The following is a 20,363-nucleotide window of genomic DNA, read 5'->3' as shown; positions in this document are numbered from 1 at the left end:
ACTGTAGCAATATTTACGTTCAGTCATTTGGATGACTGTTAAAACCTTTCAGTCTCAAGTTTTTCCTTTACTGGATTTACTAGTTTACTGAGCTAGCGCACTCGGCCAAACCGCGAGCCATCGCGCGCTCTCCGGCCGGGCCGGGAGCCATCGCGCGCTCTCCGGCCGGGCCGGGAGCCATCGCGCGCTCTCCGGCCGAGCCGCGAGCCATCGCGCGCTCTCCGGCCGGGCCGCGAGCCATCGCGCGCTCTCCGGCCGGGCCGGGAGCCATCGCGCGCTCTCCGGCCGGGCCGGGAGCCATCGCGCGCTCTCCGGCCGGGCCGGGAGCCATCGCGCGCTCTCCGGCCGGGCCGGGAGCCATCGCGCGCTCTCCGGCCGGGCCGGGAGCCATCGCGCGCTCTCCGGCCGGGCCGGGAGCCATCGCGCGCTCTCCGGCCGGGCCGGGAGCCATCGCGCGCTAGCTCAGTAAACTAGTAAATCAAGTAAAGGAAAAACTTGAGACTGAAAGGTTTTAACAGTCATCCAAATGACTGAAAGTAAATATTGCTACAGTAACATACCAGCTACTGTTGTTGACATTAGCTAGCTTGCCGTCCAAAATGGTGGACACCGGGGCGTCACGTGACCCTGTGACGTCAGGTGAAATACCTCAATTGTTTGAATGGCAACAGGTAGATACACAGGTTAATTAGCTACCTGCTGCCATCTATTGGAAGAGTATTTAATTGTTCTGCCGGTCACTATACGTCACTGGCATAGACGAACGAAGACAAATTATTTGCAGTAAATAAATAATTTTCGGAACAATTAAGTGAAATTGGATAATGTCCCACGGTACACCTGATGATCTCTCATGGCACACTAACGTGCCGCAGCACAGTGGTTGGGAAACACTGCTTTAACAAACAATGAATGTGTTTACGCTAGCAGGATCCTGGCACAGTGCCCTACACTGACTGAACAATATGAGCACGCCAGTTGAGGCAACTTACTTTAATATTTGGGGGAAAAAAACAAACAAAAAAAAAACATTAAGGTAGATTACAGTACCTACTAATTAAGGTTAAATTACAGTAAACTACAGGCAATGAGTCACCAGCATTAAACTGTTACCTGACAATGAACCTGTGTTGTAGTCGAGTCACTAAACCTCGAGTCCAAGTCCAGTCTCAAGTCCCCAGTATTCAAGTCAGAGTCAAGTCCAAGTCATTAAAAAAAAATTCAAGTCGAGTCCACTACTGATCCGAGTTGAGTCCGAGAACAAGACTCCAACCTTACCATTTGACAGTGGCTGTTTCAGTGCTATTAACATTAGTTTGTTCCTGAACATATTGTATGAACAGGTGAATGTGCATTCTTTGTCAGGGAGTGTGATGTAGTCTGTCAGAGATGGTTGGGAGACGGATGTAAGTGCAGAAGATCTCATCTCATCTCGTTATCTCTAGCCGCTTTATCCTGTTCTCCAGGGTCGCAGGCAAGCTGGAGCCTATCCCAGCTGACTGGTGTACCCAGTGGGGTACACCCTGGACAAGTCGCCAGGTCATCACAAGGCTGACACATAGACACAGACAACCATTCACACTCACGGTCAATTTAGAGTCACCAGTTAACCTAACCTGCATGTCTTTGGACTGTGGGGGAAACCAGAGCACCCGCAGGAAACCCACGCGGACACAGGGAGAACATGCAAACTCCGCAAAGAAAGGCCCTCGCCGGCCACGGGGCTCGAACCCAGACCTTCTTGCTGTGAGGCGACAGCGCTAACCACTACACCACCGTGCCGCCCAGTGCGGAAGATGTGTTTATTAATACAAGTGAAGACAGGTAAACAATCCAGAATGGCAGGCAAAATCGTAAAACAGTGAAATAGGCAAGAGGTCGAGCGAGGCACAAACATGCTATTGTAGACTCAGCAGAATCAAAGACGAGAAACAGGGATCAGGAAACCAAACAAGAAAGTAATGTTTGGTAATGTGTTCGCAACACAACTCAATACTTCACAAAGTAAGTGTGTTTTCACAGTTTTTATATCGGCGCACTGATTGCACCTTAATCATGTGCAGGTGCGAGTCATTTACAGCGCGTGCGCTGTCTGGAGTGCACCCGAGAGCCTATCTGATGCACGCACTAAGGCGCACACGTGTGACACTCTTGCACAAAATTAGTACAAAAATTAATGCAGATATAAATATCTTTTGCCAAATTATTATGGCATGTTACAAAAAATAAAGAAAAAAATCCGAGTCCTTGTCTCCAATTGCAGTTAATTCATGAATCCAAGTCCAAGTCTGAGTCATCAGTGCTCAAGTCCGAGTCGAGTCCTTAAAATTAGAGCACGAGTCGGACTAGAGTCTGAGTCCTGAACTCGAGTACTACAAGCCTGCAATGAGCCTTCTGTAATCTACAACAGTTTATTCCTGTCAAATGTTACAATACTGTGCTGTATAAAGTATAAACTTTGCAATACTGTATTGTGAATTACAATTTCTTACAGATCTAATAAAATACATTAAAATGCTGATTACACAGTACATTCCTTCCCTTCCCACACCATGTGGCGTGGATCTCCATTTCCGTAGCCCTCAGCCTCTCACATAGCTACGGTTACAGTGGGGAGCTAGTCCTCTGGTAACCGCGAGAGTTTGACTCCCCAGTCGCATCTGTATTGCAGCATGCCTTGCCAGACGGCAGTAGGTACCATTTTTATGATGGTCTTTGGTATGACCCAACTGTGACTATAACTCACGATCTCCTGATCAAGAGGCAGACACGCTAACCACTAGGCTGACTCGCGATACACTTAACGTTAATTGACAATTATTTGCCGAAGGCTCAGTGAATATCGGTGAATAGTAAGTCGAGGTTATTATTCCCGGATATTCACTGAGCCTGAGACAGATGATTGTTTAAGTATAAATGCACAGGTGATTATTTAACAGATTGTATTAAAAAGTCTTTTTCAATCTTCAATAGCGGCATTCAAATGTAATGCATGCAGACTTGTGTGACTTATCTACACCCAGTCACATAAAATACTTTGTTTTGAAATGGACAAAACAAATCACAATTCCACCTGACCTTTGAATAGTTTTAGACCAAACTTCATAACATCTTTAGTGCTTTTAGGAACAGCATTTTCTTTCATCATTTGTAATTCTTCCTCATTTACGGTGATGAAGCAATTGGCCGCCATTTTGCCAAGTTGCTTGAGGTGATTATTGAGAAATTTCTCGACCCATCAGCACGCACGATTTCAGAAAATCGTTTGCATATTTATAGTAAAGGCTATAATATATAATACAATAAAGCACATACGACTAAATTTGGTGAGCAGTGCAGCACCCTGGACAATTCTGTCAACCACAGCTTTATTGAGAGCAGTGATTAGTGCTTTACTGCTTCGTGCTTTGGTTAAGATTGAATGTGGAATCAAAAGTTAACTGTTATATTTATCTGACAACTACAAATATACACCTTGTTTTAAAATTTAATAATCATTTTACTTCGACAGTAAACTTAATCCTGTTGCTTTCAGGATTCAGTTGACAGTAAACTTAATTTAGGGATTAATTTTTATTATGCACCAGAAGATGGATTAATCTATTATGTTAATCTTCGGCGGCACTGTGGTGTAGTGGTTAGCGCTGTCGCCTCACAGCAAGAAGGTCCTGGGTTCGAGCCCCGGGGCCGGCGAGGGCCTTTCTGTGCGGAGTTTGTATGTTCTCCCCGTGTCCGCGTGGGTTTCCTCCGGGTGCTCCGGTTTCCCCCACAGTCCAAAGACATGCAGGTTAGGTTAACTGGTGACTCTAAATTGACCGTAGGTGTGAATGTGAGTGTGAATGGTTGTCTGTGTCTATGTGTCAGCCCTGTGATGACCTGGCGACTTGTCCAGGGTGTACCCCGCCTTTCGCCCGTAGTCAGCTGGGATAGGCTCCAGCTTGCCTGCGACCCTGTAGAAGGATAAAGCGGCTAGAGATAATGAGATGAGATGAGATGAGATGTTAATCTTCTCACTCGATTAGTAAAATGATCTGATGGCAAACTGTAGATATTATTTTTAGAAACTGACATTTAAAAAGTGCTCAGGTGGATTTTTTTTTTTTTTGCAATGAAAAAGTACTCTTTGGAGAATGCGGGCATCGATCCCGCTACCTCTCGCATGCTAAGCGAGCGCTCTACCATTTGAGCTAATTCCCCAACGGTGCCCTGCTTGCAGTGTGTTGCTCTTTTACCCCTTTGAAATGTCAGCGACTAGACTTCTACACTTCTTTTCCTATAGCGCCTCCTACTGGACAAACAAATCTGTCATATTATTCACCTAAAGTGGTGTTGTGGTTGTTGAATATAAAGAATACCAACAGTCCGGACACACTGATCTCTACGAAAATTTTCTGGAGAGCTCATTGGCCAGTCAGAGTGACGTGATTTGTCCGCCATATTACCACACATATCGAATTGGAATGGTCATATCTCTACCATATTAGTATCTGACATATTATTTATACACACACGTGTGTGTGTGTGTGAGTTTATGAATGGTTGATTTTTGTGTGTGTGTGTGTGTTAGTCATAATGGATACAGTATTATATTTTTCGTGGTCTGGTTTCCATCAAATCCTGTACTCTGATTGGCTGGCGAGCAGGTCCGTGTCCTACGGTATGGACCCCAGTTACGGACCCTGGTTACGGACCTCTGGCGACTCGCTCGTTCATAACAACAACAAACGTAGCAATTTTTGTCAACATTTATTTTCGCATTTCTCAGGAGAATAGCATTAATTTTACAGCATGGATAGCGATAACAACAGTCTTCACAGCGAAAGCGAGTTTTACTACCCTGAGGAAGAAGAAATAAAAGAAAACATTTCAGGAGAAAGCTAAAAACTTGTAACCTGCTAACGCCGAGCAAAAACATGGCTGAATCCTGAATAACTCAATTTTGTATAAATAGAGGACTACATAGGTGGCAAAATGTAGTTTTTTTCCTGCCATGGAAGTGCACTTGTATACCGAGGAGGAAGCCGTGAAGCATTACAGGAAGCATTACAGCCGTGAATGAGGATTCAAAATGGCGGTGCAGCTCGGCTTTCCCTTTCAGACGCTCTCGTTTTCTGTTAGAATTTGGTAAAGAAAAAAATAAAGATATTATTACCGGGGCGGCACGGTGGTGTAGTGGTTGGCGCTGTCGCCTCACAGCAAGAAGGTCCGGGTTCGAGCCCCGTGGCTGGCGAGGGCCTTTCTGTGCGGAGTTTGCATGTTCTCCCCGTGTCCACGTGGGTTTCCTCCAGGTGCTCCGGTTTCCCCCACAGTCCAAAGACATGCAGGTTAGGTTAACTGGTGACTCTAAATTGACCGTAGGTGTGAATGAGAGTGTGAATGGTTGTCTGTGTCTATGTGTCGGCCCTGTGATGACCTGGCGACTTGTCCAGGGTGTACCCCGCCTTTCGCCCGTAGTCAGCTGGGATAGGCTCCAGCTTGCCTGCGACCCTGTAGAACAGGATAAAGCGGCTAGAGATAATGAGATGAGATATTATTTACCAGCTTAAGGTCGGTCCGTATGGTGAAATACTGTGACCTCGGCCTTGAATACTGACCTCAGCCCAGAGGGCCTCGCTCAGTACTTTCAAGACCTCAGTCACGGTATTTCACCATACGGCCCTCCCAACTGGTAAATAACATATGTATTCAATACATTTTATCATCATGGATGCATTCATGAAGATTACTGCAGATTATTATTATTATTATTATTATTATTATTATTATTATTATTATTATTATTTCGACTAAATAGAAAATACATAGACAATATATGCATAACAGAAAAGAAAACAAAGTGTACATTCCAACATGACAGAACAATTCTGGTTTCCACAGAGATGGAAACAGCATGTGGGTTAGGGTCAACAAAAATAACATCATTTCCTGTTGCCCCGAGGCATGTGAATCCTCATATACTGTTCCAGATCAGCAATAAAAAAATAAACAAACACATTCTATTGCACAGAACAAAAAATGAAATGAAACTAATCATGTAAATAATGGATGGAACGGAGAGTTACATACAGATATTATAAATGAACAATTTAGAAACAGATTGATACCAATATGTAGCTCTAGTTACAAATTATGTATAGTCAATCAATCATCTAATAATTATAAAATTAAACAAGTCCTAAATTAATTCAAATTTACCGCATAATTATAACAAAACAATAAATTATTCTAATACTCCATTTATTAGACATAAATATATATATTTCCATACTACTTAATATTTTCATCACATTAAAATTTTTTGACATAAATTTCAAGAAAACCTAAATAGGATCAGGCGATATCAATTTATAACTATATCAAACAAAAATTAGATCAATATAACAATTCAATCGTATAAAAAAGCCAATGTGTTTTAAGAAAAACGAGATGTGAGGTATTAGTGTGAACACTGAGGAATAATCTATAAATTACTGAACTCTATTTGGATCCAATCATGTGTGATGTGAGTTATGTGACCAATGAATACTGTTAAGACATGACTATGAGAATGAAGTGAAAATGGCAAATAAAATGAGAAAATCATGCTGTTTCAACAACTGTCCTAAATAGAAAGGAAGAAGAAATATACAAATGAGAAAGATACACTGTATAAGAGAAAAACTGAAATAATCTCTGTAAAAATAATGATAGTAGTAAAAAAACTGTTCATAACAAAAATAATCCTAGATTCATATTTAATACTGTAGCAAATGTAACTAGCAAAAAGACCACCAATCGACACATGCACACCTGCAGTATGTAGTAGTAATGACTTCATGATATTTTTCAGTGACAATATTGAAAATATCTGACAAAAAATTTCAAACAACTAATTTAAGGCCAGATAATTTAAGCAACCCTGTAGTTAATAATATAATGATGATGCCCTTTATTGTCACTAGTCACATGTGCCAGCGAAATTAGCCATCAACCTGTCTGTACATATACTACATACAACTGACATAGGGTAGACAGGACAGGAAGACAGGGATAAAGATAAAAAGGAAACACAACATGAGGAGAGATAAGGAAAAAAGAACGCCCCCCCCACTATGCTCCTGTCAGGAGCACAGTGTGGGAACATTTAAAAAACCTTTTGCACATAAGCACACAACAACACAAGTACACTTTAAACACGGGACTTGAGGGGGGGAATCGGGGTTGGGGGGGAGGGGGTAGGGGGGGAGAGGGGGAGGTAATCCAGCACAAGCAAGCAGCCGTCCGGTCCTGCAGCCATGACGGCGCTGGTCACGCACCTGCTTTTCACACTGGGGGTAAAAATGGCAACCGCGGAGAGTTAGAGAAGGAATGCGAGGGCGAGAGTGTCTCCCGGCAGTGACCTTCAGGGGCAAATGTTGCCTCAGCAATGGCCTAAACTAAGGCCGGTGCTGTCTCAGGGCGCCAAATGTCGATAAGGTATGAATTGTTTGGTCTTTCCAGACGCAGTCTTTGCACGTCCACACCGCTCGTCCATATCTGTCCATTCCATCCATTCTATTCAAATTGATCTAAAAAAAAATGTATTCCTTGCAAAGCTGAAAGCTGCTCCAAGATAACAACCATTTTGTGGTTAAAGTTCTGAATGTCCACAGTCTGAGTGCCAACAGCTTTGCCCACCACTCCAATCATATCGGGCAGCTTTGTGGGGCTTTGAACAGCTGTCACCGTTGTCTGATTTCCTCGATATACCAGGGCAATGCCTAATCCAATCAGCAAAAGTCCTGTAATCATGGTTCCGAATAGGTAGATATCTTCAGTGTCCTCCACAGAAAGAATCACCAGGCACACGACCCGCCACCGCTCCCACACGTGCATCGTGTAACCAGCTGCAAACGTTACGGCAGGACAGACAGGTTCCCCTGAACCCAAACTTCTCATCGAGAAAACTGTGTCAATTTCATTAGGAGACCAGTTTATCAATTCCATGCTTTTTTTTTTTAAGTTTAGAAAGTAATGCAGGAAGAGTCTCTTCAAAAAGTACAGCAGACGAGACAAGACACAGAAGCACAAGCAGGGAAAAAAGGAGGGAGAGGGAGAGCAGAAAATGCGACCGCCTTCCGTGGAAGCACGGAGAAGAAAAAAAAAGTTGTATAATTGTATGTATTGATATAATTGTATCAGATAAGCAATTAGAATGTTTTACTCCCCTTAGAAAAACTGAACTAACTGCATTAATTTCCCCAACCGCCCGACTCAGGCCAGGGAGCTGTCCGGCCTGCAGCAGACCCCCCCCCCGACAGGACAGGAAGTCCACCATCACCATCTGCGCCCCTGGCCTGTGGACAAGCTTGAATTTAAATGGCTGGAGAGCGAGATACCAACAGGTGATCCATGCATTGGCATCCTTCATGCAGTGGAGCCACTGGAGGGGTGCGTGATCCAAACAGAGGGTGAAAGGGCACCCCAGCTGGTAGTATCGAAGGGTGAGGACCGCCCACTTGATGGCCAGGCACTCCTTCTTGATGGTACTGTACTTACTTTCATGCATCAAGAGCTTGTGGCTGATGTACAGAAACAGACGTTCCTCACCTTCCACCTTCTGGGACAGAACGGCCCCCAGCCCTCTGTCTGATGCATCCATCTGTAAAATAAAAGGGAGAGAGAAGTCAGGGAACTGTAAGAGTGGCCCCCCACATAGTGCAGCTTTTACCTTAGTGAAGGCCTGTTGGCACTGGACCGGATCTGGTGCTCCCTTTTTAGTGAGATCAGTCACCAGCTAGTAACGTCTGAAAAGTTAAGTATGAACCTGTGATCGTAGCCAGCCAGCCCCATGAATTGTCTCAACTCCTTTTTGGTCTTGGGCCTTGGGCAGGCTGCAATCGCTGCAGTCTTGTCAATTTGGGGACGCACCTGCCCATAACCATAGTGGAAACCCAGATACCATACTTCCACCTGCCCAATTGCACACTTTTTCGGGTTAGCTGTGAGACCTGCATGCCTCAGCAACTCTAGGACGGCCCCGAGATATTCTATGTGCTGTGGCCAATCATTGCTATATATGATGATGTCATCAAGATAGGCTGCTGTATAGGTGGTGTGGGGGTGGAGGATCTTGTCCATGAGCCGCTGGAATGTAACAGGAGCCTCAAATAGCTCAAAAGGAAGTGTAACAAATTGATGTCATATGAACAGTGTGGAAAAGGCTATTTTCTCTCTCGGTGGTTCTCTTCAGTAGCCCGGGTTTTGGCACCACTGTCGTATTTCCTTGATGTGGGTGGAATACTGAAGCGCGGCAGGCGGGAGATGATGTTTACAAACAACTTTATTTTATTAATTTTGCTTTTCAGTCTTACTTGACATGTTTGCACACACACACACGTTCTCATCAGGAGAGCTCCCCTCTCCTCGCTCTCTCCCTCCTTTTCTACCTTCCATCTTCAATGCAAAACACGCAACACAACATTAATCGACAACAGATATACTGACTTTGCCACTCATCTTCCCTGACCCCACCTTCCATTCACAAACCAACACTTGGCCATGCCCTCACTGCCACAGTACGTAAATCCTTTACTCCTTGGTGTCATTTTATAGATTTTAACACAAACTTTCAATTTTTTATGTAATTGCAAGGTGTGGAGATGAAAACTCAACAAAATAAAACATTTAAACCTCCCATCATGAAACAATGCCTGGAATTCCCTTCCCTTCCACTGAGAATGGCCCAAACAAGAAATGACATAGATCAGTGAGACCCTGCCTGGAAGGTGCACTGACAGAACATGTTTTCATGACAGAACATGAGCTGTGAGCTATGAGCTGTGTCCAAAATCACTCATTCATTCACTACTCCCTACCCACTATCTAGGGAATTCTATATAGATGACTATACAGTGAGCTCATTGGTAAAATAAAAAAAATAAAAAAAAAACACTTTTGGACACTACTCCAAAACTACGCTGTTATTTACATTATTACTGTCGCACAATTAAAATGTGCCAGATCAGTTGGCTGGTGGGTTTTCAAAATAATAAATACATGCATGTATTTTTGTGATAAATACATATTATATTGCATGTACTTCCCACATTAATAAATACAAATTACTTTGTGTCTGCTGCATCTTTCAGTTCTTTTAATTCAAGGCTGAATACTTTCTTCTTTGCCACTGCCTTTTATTTAATCAAATTTGGAGAGGGAGAATGTAGGGCTCTAAGTAGAGCACTGCCAGTTTGAGCCATACCATGACCATCACACTGGCAACCACAATGAGGCGAGTGACTGCTACTCAGATCTCGGCAAGCTGACAAGTGGACATGGTGGAGGGATGATTGGAACAGATCACCTGTTTTTGTTTACATTAATAATTACCAATACCAGCTGTTGTTAGAATCTTTTACTGATGTAATTGTTAGTATAATAGTAATTCCTGTCAGTAAGTTAAGATACAATAACTGTTTTTGTTCCAGTCTGGCAATTGCATACCAAATACCGACCTCCCAAAAGCACAGTGTGGCCCAGAGATATGTTGCTTAGTGTGTCAGGTGGGTGAAGTATCCTGTCAGGAATGGGTGGGAGACGGATACAAGTGCAGAAGATAGTTTATTATGAAGAAAAGCAAAAACAGGCAAATAATCCAAATCAGCAAGCATAAATTGAGAAACGGTGAAAAAGTCAATAGGTTGAGCATGGCACAAACAGGCTAGGCAGGAAATAAACACAAGAAACAGGAAATCAAGGATCAGAAACCAAGCAACACAAACAGGAACTAAGGTTTGATAATGCGTTAGCAATGCAATACTTTGCGATCTGCGAGTATTTTCCAGATCCTTATATAGGTGCACTGATTGTGCCTTGATCCTGTGCAGGTGTAACTCTGGCACACGCATTATCAATTTAATCTCTCTTTTTACCCAAACACGATTTTAATGGATGGAACAGTAAGGAGAGAAACTGTGACTATACAGTACACTCTAAATAATGCTGCACTGAAAACAGCCCAAATTGGGTTGTTTTTACCCAAATGTTGGGTAAATATTGGACCAACACAACACTGGGTTATTTTAACACAGCAAAATGGGTTATGCATTTAAGCCAGAAGGTTGAGCAACATATTTAATTAAAGTGCTGGGCTACTTTAACGAGACTGTTAAATAAAATTTGCATAATAACCATTATGGGGATGGCATGGTGGTGTAGTGGTTAGCAAACTCCCCTCTGTGTGGAGTTTGCATGTTCTCCCCATGTCTGCGTGGGTTTCCTCCGGGTGCTCCAGTTTCCCTCACAGTCCAAAGGCATGCAGGTTAGGCTAATTGGTGGCTCTAAATTGACTGTAGGTGTGAATGTGAGTGTGAATGGTTGTTTGCCTCTGTGTGTCAGCCCTGAGGTGATCTGGCGACTTGTCCAGGGTGTACCCTGCCTCTCACCCATAGTCAGCTGGGATAGGCTCCAGCTTGCCCATGACCCTGTACAGGATAAGCGGCTACAGATAATGGATGGATGGATAATAACCATTATGGGTTTCTATTTCAGCACAGTGTTTTGGTGATATTAACTGCAGAGCTGGGTTTCATTTACGTCATTAAATGTGTTATTATTATTATTGGCACCTTTTCGTCACCCTTTCAGCCAAATTTGGTGACTTTTAGAGTAGTGAAATGAGACAAAGAACAAAAAGAAAGTGAGAGAATTCAGGAACACTGTGTTTTACCTTTGAATGAAGTCCATAGTAAAGCGGCTGCACCTGTAATCTGAACATGTAGAACACTGTGAACAAAGCTGGAGCTCAGTCAGGAATGCAGGGAGGATGCTTTATAAATGACACAATCCTCATGATTCCTCATCATCCAGCCCTAAATGACCAGGGGCCTCATGTACAAAGCTTGCATACGCACAAAAAAGCTACGTACGTCACTTTCTGTGCAAACATTCATATGTACAAAGATTGACTTGGCGTGGAAAAGTGCGGTACTCTACGCAAACCTCATGGCTGGTGTACGCACATTTCTGGTGCATCTTGGTACTTGGCGACACTTAGAGGCAGAGCAATGCAACTACATTTAGGCCTACTCGGTCAAGAGTCATGACATGGCGATAAGAGGCATCCAAAAATGCATCGGAACATCAGGATGCGTGAATTGAAATGTATGTCAGTCATATGACATTGTCGAGACACATAATGCGAGACTGTTGGGTAAATGCCAACAGATCCATCAACCATCCCTTCCATATTGTAATTACGGGAAATGAGAAACCCCAGCAATATCATTTTGATATTATTCCCATTGACTATTGGTTAATTAATTAAATTAAATAATGCACATGCAGGACCATGCATTGCAGCTAGCTTAATAGATCTTCCTCGCGCATTTGCCGCGAGGTGTCAGACTGAAATATTATTAGTTGATGTTGCGTGGGGTAGCCTTATCACATAATTACCAAGATCAATATATGAAACGATTTCCAAGTGCGTACAAATCAGACACAACCGCGGTGTGTGGCGTGTTACACAATGTGGCGCAGCGGCACGGCGTGCCAATAATGGAGCGAGACCTGCCGGAGGACCCAGACCCTGGGCCTCACAACGAGGTGCCACAGCGACATGGCATACAAACCCGGCAGCGCTTAATAGCCACAATGTGAAAAGGTAAGGGCAGACGGGACACGGGACACCATTCATTTTTTAAGATATTCTTTTAATGTGTTATTCAGTTCCTTCAATTCCTCGCGGATTCCCTTGAGGTTGTCGTTAATCGCCTCTATCCCCTTTAAAATTTCCCCCTGCGACTCAAGGACCGCGCGCGTCAGCACCCGGCCTGTGGACCCGGCGACAGGGGCAGGCGGTGGAGAAGGGGGGCAGGTGACAGTGACGCTGGATCCGCTCGGCTGGGGGTCCTCTTCCTGCTCGGGTGGGATGGACTGGGGGCCTCCTGTTGTTCCCTGGCACCCTGCTAGAATACATTTGTCATTAAAATCCTATTGTGGAAAATATGTGCACATGTTTTATTTCTGGTTACATGTGGCTAGGAATATTGGGCCTACTAAGAGAGGAAGACATTTCCTCAAATACAGGGTGTCCCCGAAAAAATGTACACATTAGAGCACTAAAGGTGTTTTTTTGTTTTCAAAACCCATGTAACTCAAATAGACACTCATTGTGGCGCAGGCACTGCGGACGATGCGAATCATACCGTTATCTTGGTATAGGCTACATTCACATTCAGTGGCATACAATCAGTGACCGTTGCATGTCTCATAGCATACACTTTGAACATCACTTTAATTGGAGGTGACAGAACAATTAAGTGATGTATGTGAATAATATTACACTGTGCTAAAGGCAGGAATTAATGCAAATAAATGTTAATGTTAAATGTTAATAATAAATGTTAAATGTTAATTTGATTAACGCGAGATTTCTAACATTTAATTAACATTAACGCGTTAGTAAAAGTTGCCATGTCTTTTACCTAACGCGGATCTTACTGCAGGTCTATTTATACTAATTAACATATGCAGTGTGGAATAATTGAGGGAGGAGACGGGGCGGGGAATGGGGCTCGTGCATGTGCGCCGAATTCCACGTTGATTGGGATGTATAACAGGAGAGTGCGTGGAAACCTTCGTACGCACTGATTGATACATCTGGATTTTTTTGGTCGTACGCAAATTTCCCGATTTTGACGTGCGCACATATTTAGTGGGAAATCCACGCAGGTCTTTGTACATGAGGCCCCAGCTCCGTTCCACCTGAGACTTTTATTTTTATTTTTATTATTTTTAAATAGCTTTAACTGTTTATTAATGATGCACTGTATCATTAATGCAAAGCTCCAGCACCATGTTTGGATTTGCACCTAATCATTGAGTGAGTGTGAACAAGTGACATGTCCAGGTACATGAGGTATTTTACCCAACAAAGATTTAATGTTTACTACAATCATTTAATTTATGCACATAAATATTGCATTATTTAATAGATTACATTGCTTTGTTGAATAAAACAAATTGATAAAATAATGTAATATATTTTAATTTTGTTGGTTCACATTAGCTAGCTATGATTAGCATAAGCATACCAGTCATCCCTCATATTCAGATCTAAAACTAACTTCATGTTGTGTTGTTTTTTTAGCTACAGTGGTGCTTGAAAGTTTGTGAACCCTTTAGAATTTTCTATATTTCTGAATAAATATGACCTAAAACATCATCGGATTTTCACACAAGTCCTAAAGGTAGATAAAGAGAACCCAGTTAAACAAATGAGACAAAAATATTATACTTGGTCATTTATTTATTGAGGAAAATGATCCAATATTACATATCTGTGAGTGGCAAAAATATGTGAACCTCTAGGATTAGCAGTTAATTTGAAGGTGAAATTAGAGTCAGGTGTTTTCAATCAATGGGATGAAAAATCAGGTGTGAGTGGGCACCCTGTTTTATTTAAAGAACAGGGATCTATCAAAGTCTGATCTTCACAACACATGTTTGTGGAAGTGTATCATGGCATGAACAAAAGAGATTTCTGAGGACCTCAGACAAAGTGTTGCTGATGCTCATCAGGCTGGAAAACATTACAAAACCATCTCTAAAGAGTTTGGACTCCACCAATCCACAGACAGACAGACTGTGTACAAATGGAGGAAACTCAAGACCATTGTTACCCTCCCCAGGAGTGGGCGACCAACAAAGATCACTCCAAGAGCAAGGCATGTAATAGTCGGCGAGGTCACAAAGGACCCCAGGGTAACTTCTAAGCAACTGAAGGCCTCTCTCGCATTGGCTAATGTTAATGTTCATGAGTCCACCATCAGGAAAACACTGAACAACAATGGTGTGCATGGCAGGGCTGCAAGGAGAAAGCCACTGCTCTCCAAAAAGAACATTTCTGCTTGTCTACAGTCTGCTAAAGATCATGTGGACAAGCCAGAAGGCTATTGGACAAATGTTTTGTGGACGGATGAGACCAAAATAGAATTTTTGATTTAAATGAGAAGCGTTATGTTTGGAGAAAGGAAAACACTGCATTCCAGCATAAGAACCTTATCCCATCTGTGAAACATGGTGGTGGTAGTATCATGGTTTGGGCCTGTTTTGCTGCATCTGGGCCAGGACGGCTTGCCATCATTGATGGAACAATGAATTCTGAATTATACCAGTGAATTCTAAAGGAAAATGTCAGGACATCTGTCCATGAACTGAATCTCAAGAGAAGGTGGGCCATGTAGCAAGACAACGGCCCTAAGTACACAAGTCATTCTACCAAAGAATGGTTAAAGAAGAATAAAGTTAATGTTTTGGAATGGCCAAGTCAAAGTCCTGACTTTAATCCAATCAAAATGTTGTAGAAGGACCTGAAGTGAGCAGTTCATGTGAGGAAACCCACCAACATCCCAGAGTTGAAGCTGTTCTGTATGGAGGAATGGGCTAAAATTCCTCCAAGCCGGTGTGCAGGACTGATCAACAGTTACCAGAAACGTTTAGTTGCAGTTATCGCTGCACAAGGGGGTCACACAAGATACTGAAAGCAAAGGTTCACATACTTTTGCCACTCACAGATATGTAATATTGGATCATTTTCTTCAATAAATAAATGAGCAAGTATAATATTTCTGTCTCATTTGTTTAACTGGGTTCTCTTTCTCTACTTTTAGGACTTGTGTGAAAATCCGATGATGTTTTAGGTCATATTTATGCAGAAATATAGAAAATTCTAAAGGGTTCACAAACTTTCAAGCACCACTGTAGATTTTTAATCTCCCATTCAATCCAAACTTCCACACAAAGCAGAACAGCACTGTTTTTTAATGAGGTATCATGTTAAAGGTGTAGAGAATAAATCCTGACCAATATTTCCACAGCAGCAGCATCTGACCGACTGCCTGGGGGGAAAGATCCATAAAGTTGGAAAAAGATTCATAGACTCAAAGTTTCTGGATCAATAAAACAGAAGTGAAACACTGTTAAAACACAAATGATGGCTCTTTCCAACCACAGTAAGAGAGACAATGAGCTCCAACCTAATTTTTATCCAAATGTGTTGTCCTCCGAGCTGGACACATAACACTGGTCTCTGTGCAGTGGGTGTGAGGTGAGAGATCAGGGACTGTGTGCAAAGTGCAACACAGAAAAGAGACACTACAAACATAGGCAATAACTTCACTCTTATACAGTGTAGTGTCACCAAAATCACTTCACACATAATAATAATAATAATAATTATTATTATAGAAAACAGATGAAACAAGTTCTGCCAGGCAAAACAAACCTCGCCTGGTAGCAATTATGATAAATATGAAGGAAGATATCACGAAAAAAAGGATTTTGACCTTTTTGGTGACCTTGACTTTGACCTTGTGTGTGAACATACTTGGCCAATAAACATGGTCCTGATTCTCATTCGCACACCATACTGCTCTCAGCCAATCAGAACACATCTGAATGAATATGAAGGAAGATATTGCAAAAAAAAAGATTTTGACCGTTTTGGTGACCTTGACCGGATGACCCTCAAAATGTTTGAGGTTCTATTTGAGACCAGTGCCCATCTATCCTGAAAGTTTCATGAAGATTGGTCCAGCTGTTTTCCCATAATATCATTAACAAAAAAAACAAAGAAACAAACTCCACTGAAAACCATATCTCGCTCCCTGGTGGAGTCTGTCCCGGGTGAAGTAATAAACACAATTCTATCAACAACACAAAAAGCAAACAAGACAAAAAAAAAAGGTTGACGTTGTTGCCAGAAGGTTACAAGTTTGTCACTACTGGCAAACTCTGGTGGTAAACCACCGGTGAACATGTTTGGCAGTTGTGGAAAACTTCTCATTATTGCCAGAATGTTGCTTGAAGATGGGCGGCACAGTGGTGTAGTGGTTAGTGCTGTCACCTCACAGCAAGAAGGTCCGGGTTTGAGCCCTGTGGCTGATGCTCCTTTCTGTGCGGAGTTTGCATGTTGTACGTGTGGGTGTGCTCCGGTTTCCCCCACAGTCCAAAGACATGCAGGTTAGGTTAACTGGTGATTCTAAATTGACCGTAGGTGTGAATGGTTGTCTGTGTCTATGTGTCAGCCCTGTGATGACCTGGTGACTTGTCCAGGGTGTACCCTGCCTTTCGCCTGTAGTCAGCTGGGATAGGCTCCAGCTTGCCTGTGACCCTGTAGAACAGGATAAAGTGGCTAGAGATAATGAGATGAGATGTTGCTGGAAGCTTGCCCCTAGTGGCCAACACTAGCAAACTTGGGGCAACATTTTTTGGCAAACTAATTTGCCACAAAAGCACATAAACTTCAAATCAGTACAGAGTCAACTGAATGTTTTAAATATACTGTAGTTAATGAATGAACAAGTAACAAAGATGAATGGAGGGCCATGATTGCCTACGCTGGAGGGCATGGCACCTAAGAAGAAGAAGAAGTTCATGAACAAAGTTGAAATGTACAGAAATTACAAGGAACAGAAGAGGTCAGCATCACTGGTGCAGGATCGACATGTAACCTGAAAGAGAGAGAGACAGACAGAGGGAGAGATGGGGAAGAGAGAGAGAGAGAGAGAGAAAGAAACACAGGTTGTTAGGTATGCCTGTTGTCACCTAATGGTTAAGAACAGTATACATTCTGCACTGAGTGTGAGCAGGGATTCTGGCAAGACTAACTATAACAGCATAACTAAAAGGGAGAGCCAGAAGGTAACACAGGCATGAGGGAGCCCTGGGATATAAAGCAGCAGCCTCTCCACCATCAACAAACCCAAGTGAATGTGTGAGAGTGTGTGTATATGTGTGTGTGTGTGTGGGGGGGGGGGGCAGCATCCATACATCCCAGTTTACCAAAACACTCCATGCCTGAGGACCCTCCAGATCTACTCCTTTACCGAATTAAAAAAAAAAAAATAACAAAAAGGCTTGACTAAAAAGATATGTTTTCAGCTGAGACTTAAACACTGAGACTGTGTCTGAGTCCCGAACACTACTTGGAAGGCTGTTCCATAACTGTGGGGCTTTGTAAGAAAAGGGTCTGTGTCTGCCCCTGACATAGACTTCACTATATGAGTGTAGGGGCAATTGGTCTTAAGTGATCAATCTCATTAAATCATTAAATCAGTCTCATTAAATCAGTCTCATTAAATAATTAAATCAGTCTCATTAAATCAGTCTCATTAGTAATACCATTAATTTTGGTGCTTAATAATAAATTACCAAACAGCTAAATTATGGTATATTCCAAATTATTATGATCACTTCCAATGCAGCAATAATGTATCACTTACCAAGCTACATAAAAGCTACAGCCAATGGTACACTGAAGGCAATTTGGAATTCTTTGAAATTGGGTGACTTCAAGTATATAGGAGCAACAAATAAACACACAGTTTCACAATAATTGAATTTATTATAACAATGATAAAAATGAATAATAGCAGTTGAATACATTCAGATGGTCATCGGTGATATATATATATCTGTATGTAAGCATAAACAGTGATATATCTGTGTGCGTGTGTATATGTGGATGTGTGTTGGAATGTGTGTGTGTGTGAGAGAGAGAGAGAGAGAGAGAGAGAGAGAGGGAGGGGTGCGAGGCAGAGATTTTCTCCTTCCTCCTACGCGAGCCTCTGAGCTCTTAGGGTGTGTCCCGTACGTGACTGCGCCATATGGGAAGGAGGAGACAAAGAGGAATTGAATGTGAGTGCGGGAAAATGTGGCGTAAAGTTTGGAATAAATCAGGCCTTGGAATGTTATCTAAGGTGTGTGTGTGTTTGTGTGTGTGTGTGTGTGTGTGTGTGTGTTGGGGGATGGTGACAACCCACCTTGTGTTCTGAGACAAAGAAATTAGCCGTGGCAGCTAACCCACTAGCTTATAACATTACCAAATTCACTGAAATCTTGATGAGGTCAAAATATGTGTAATAATGATATAAAAAGGGTTAGGAAGGATAGGGATAGAGCATGCAACAACCTATCTATTAAAAACAACTGAGAGAACAATGTAGAACACAAGATCAGTGTGCACAATTAAACCGTTCCTGAGTTTAAATTCACACTACTTCATAAAGCTAATTCCTAAGACTAGTTTTGCCCAAAATGCCAGTCTTACTTCAGTATCTTGCTGCTATGCAAGAATATAGAGATGTTACGAAACTTCTGGAGTTCACAGAGGTTGTGGAGGCTTCTGGGGAAGCGCAGAGAATTTCTTGGTCCGAACTTCAGCGTTCGTGAGGAAAAGTCTCTGATCAAATAATGTGCACAGCGATTAAGTCAGAAGGAATCCGGTCGCTTCTAACTTTTAATTAACTGCTTTGGGCAGCAGTCGTAATGTTACTTATAATGAACACATAAAAAGGAAAAAAACACAACCGGTTGTAATTCAAAATGAGTGAGACAACTCACTTAGGTAGTAATTTTACTGTGGCCAGCGGAAAACACGAAAGCGCGCTAAATCTCTTTTACTCGCAAGAAAAAAAGTCGTGATTTCGGATGGTCCGATGAGAGAGTGCCTCTTTATGTCTGTAGACCCAAGTCCCAGCGCCAAAGAGAGAGCCTCTTTTTATGTCTGTTACCGCGTGGTTCACAGAGCCAAAGAGGAAGACGGAAGTGTGGTTGAGTCCCTTATGGGCTCATGGAGGAAGTGACATAGGTGATCCCGCCCAGGCATGACGTAGGTCATCGCGGAAGTTGGTTGATGGGATCTGTAGTTCTTAGACGGGACTGTGGTGCTGTACCTACATGAGGTACCAACAGATAGCCTGCACCTTCTGATCTAAGTAGGCATGGCAGGTCATAAAGGAACAGAAGTTTGCTCAGGTACTGCGGTGCAAGACCATTCAGTGCTTTAAAGGTCAATCGTAGTATTTTATAATCAATGCAAAATCTGATTGGGAGCCAATGCAATATGGAAAACATAGGAGTGATGTGGTCATATCTTCTAGTTCTAGTAAGGACTCCATGTACACTAGTGAGGTGTTCACTATCATCAGCCACCATCTATCTAATGTTCACTGTTGCACAGATGATCTGCAACTCTATCTTGCATTCAAACCAGATGACAGTATGGCGCAGGACACAACCAACTCTGTAATGGAAGCTTGTTTGCAGGACATACGCAAGTGGACAATAAGGGATAGACTGCTGATCAACGATGATAAAACCAAGTTTATGATTGGCACCAAGGCACAACTGGAGCAAGTCCGCACAACCAGCCTGACTGTAAGTGAATTTGAGATCCAACCCACTAGTGATCCTGTCAGGAATCTGGGAGTCTGGTATGACTGTACTTTCAGTCTCAGCACACATGTTACTAAAACCTGCAAAAGTGTATTTTACCACCTGCACAAGATCAGAAGGATCAGGAAATACCTTAGCAGAGAATCTAGGGAAAGACTGGT

At 42.6% G+C, this 20,363-nt stretch overlaps 1 protein-coding gene and 1 non-coding gene across 2 annotated transcripts in view; both read right to left on the bottom strand.

Moving 5' to 3' along the window:
* Nucleotides 1-20,363, bottom strand: part of LOC132869696 (serine/threonine-protein kinase pim-2-like) — a gene marked incomplete at its 5' end in the record, with an annotated part of 151,837 nt that overhangs the window by 48,979 nt on the left and 82,495 nt on the right. The window lies entirely within an intron of this gene.
* On the bottom strand, nucleotides 4,125-4,197 carry trnaa-agc (transfer RNA alanine (anticodon AGC)). Its single transcript has one exon. It is a non-coding gene; the product is annotated as a tRNA-Ala (tRNA).

The sequence above is a fragment of the Neoarius graeffei genome, chromosome 21 (genome assembly GCF_027579695.1).
Source record: "Neoarius graeffei isolate fNeoGra1 chromosome 21, fNeoGra1.pri, whole genome shotgun sequence".
Lineage (NCBI taxonomy): Eukaryota > Metazoa > Chordata > Actinopteri > Siluriformes > Ariidae > Neoarius > Neoarius graeffei.
This window is presented reverse-complemented; position numbering and strand designations above follow the sequence as displayed.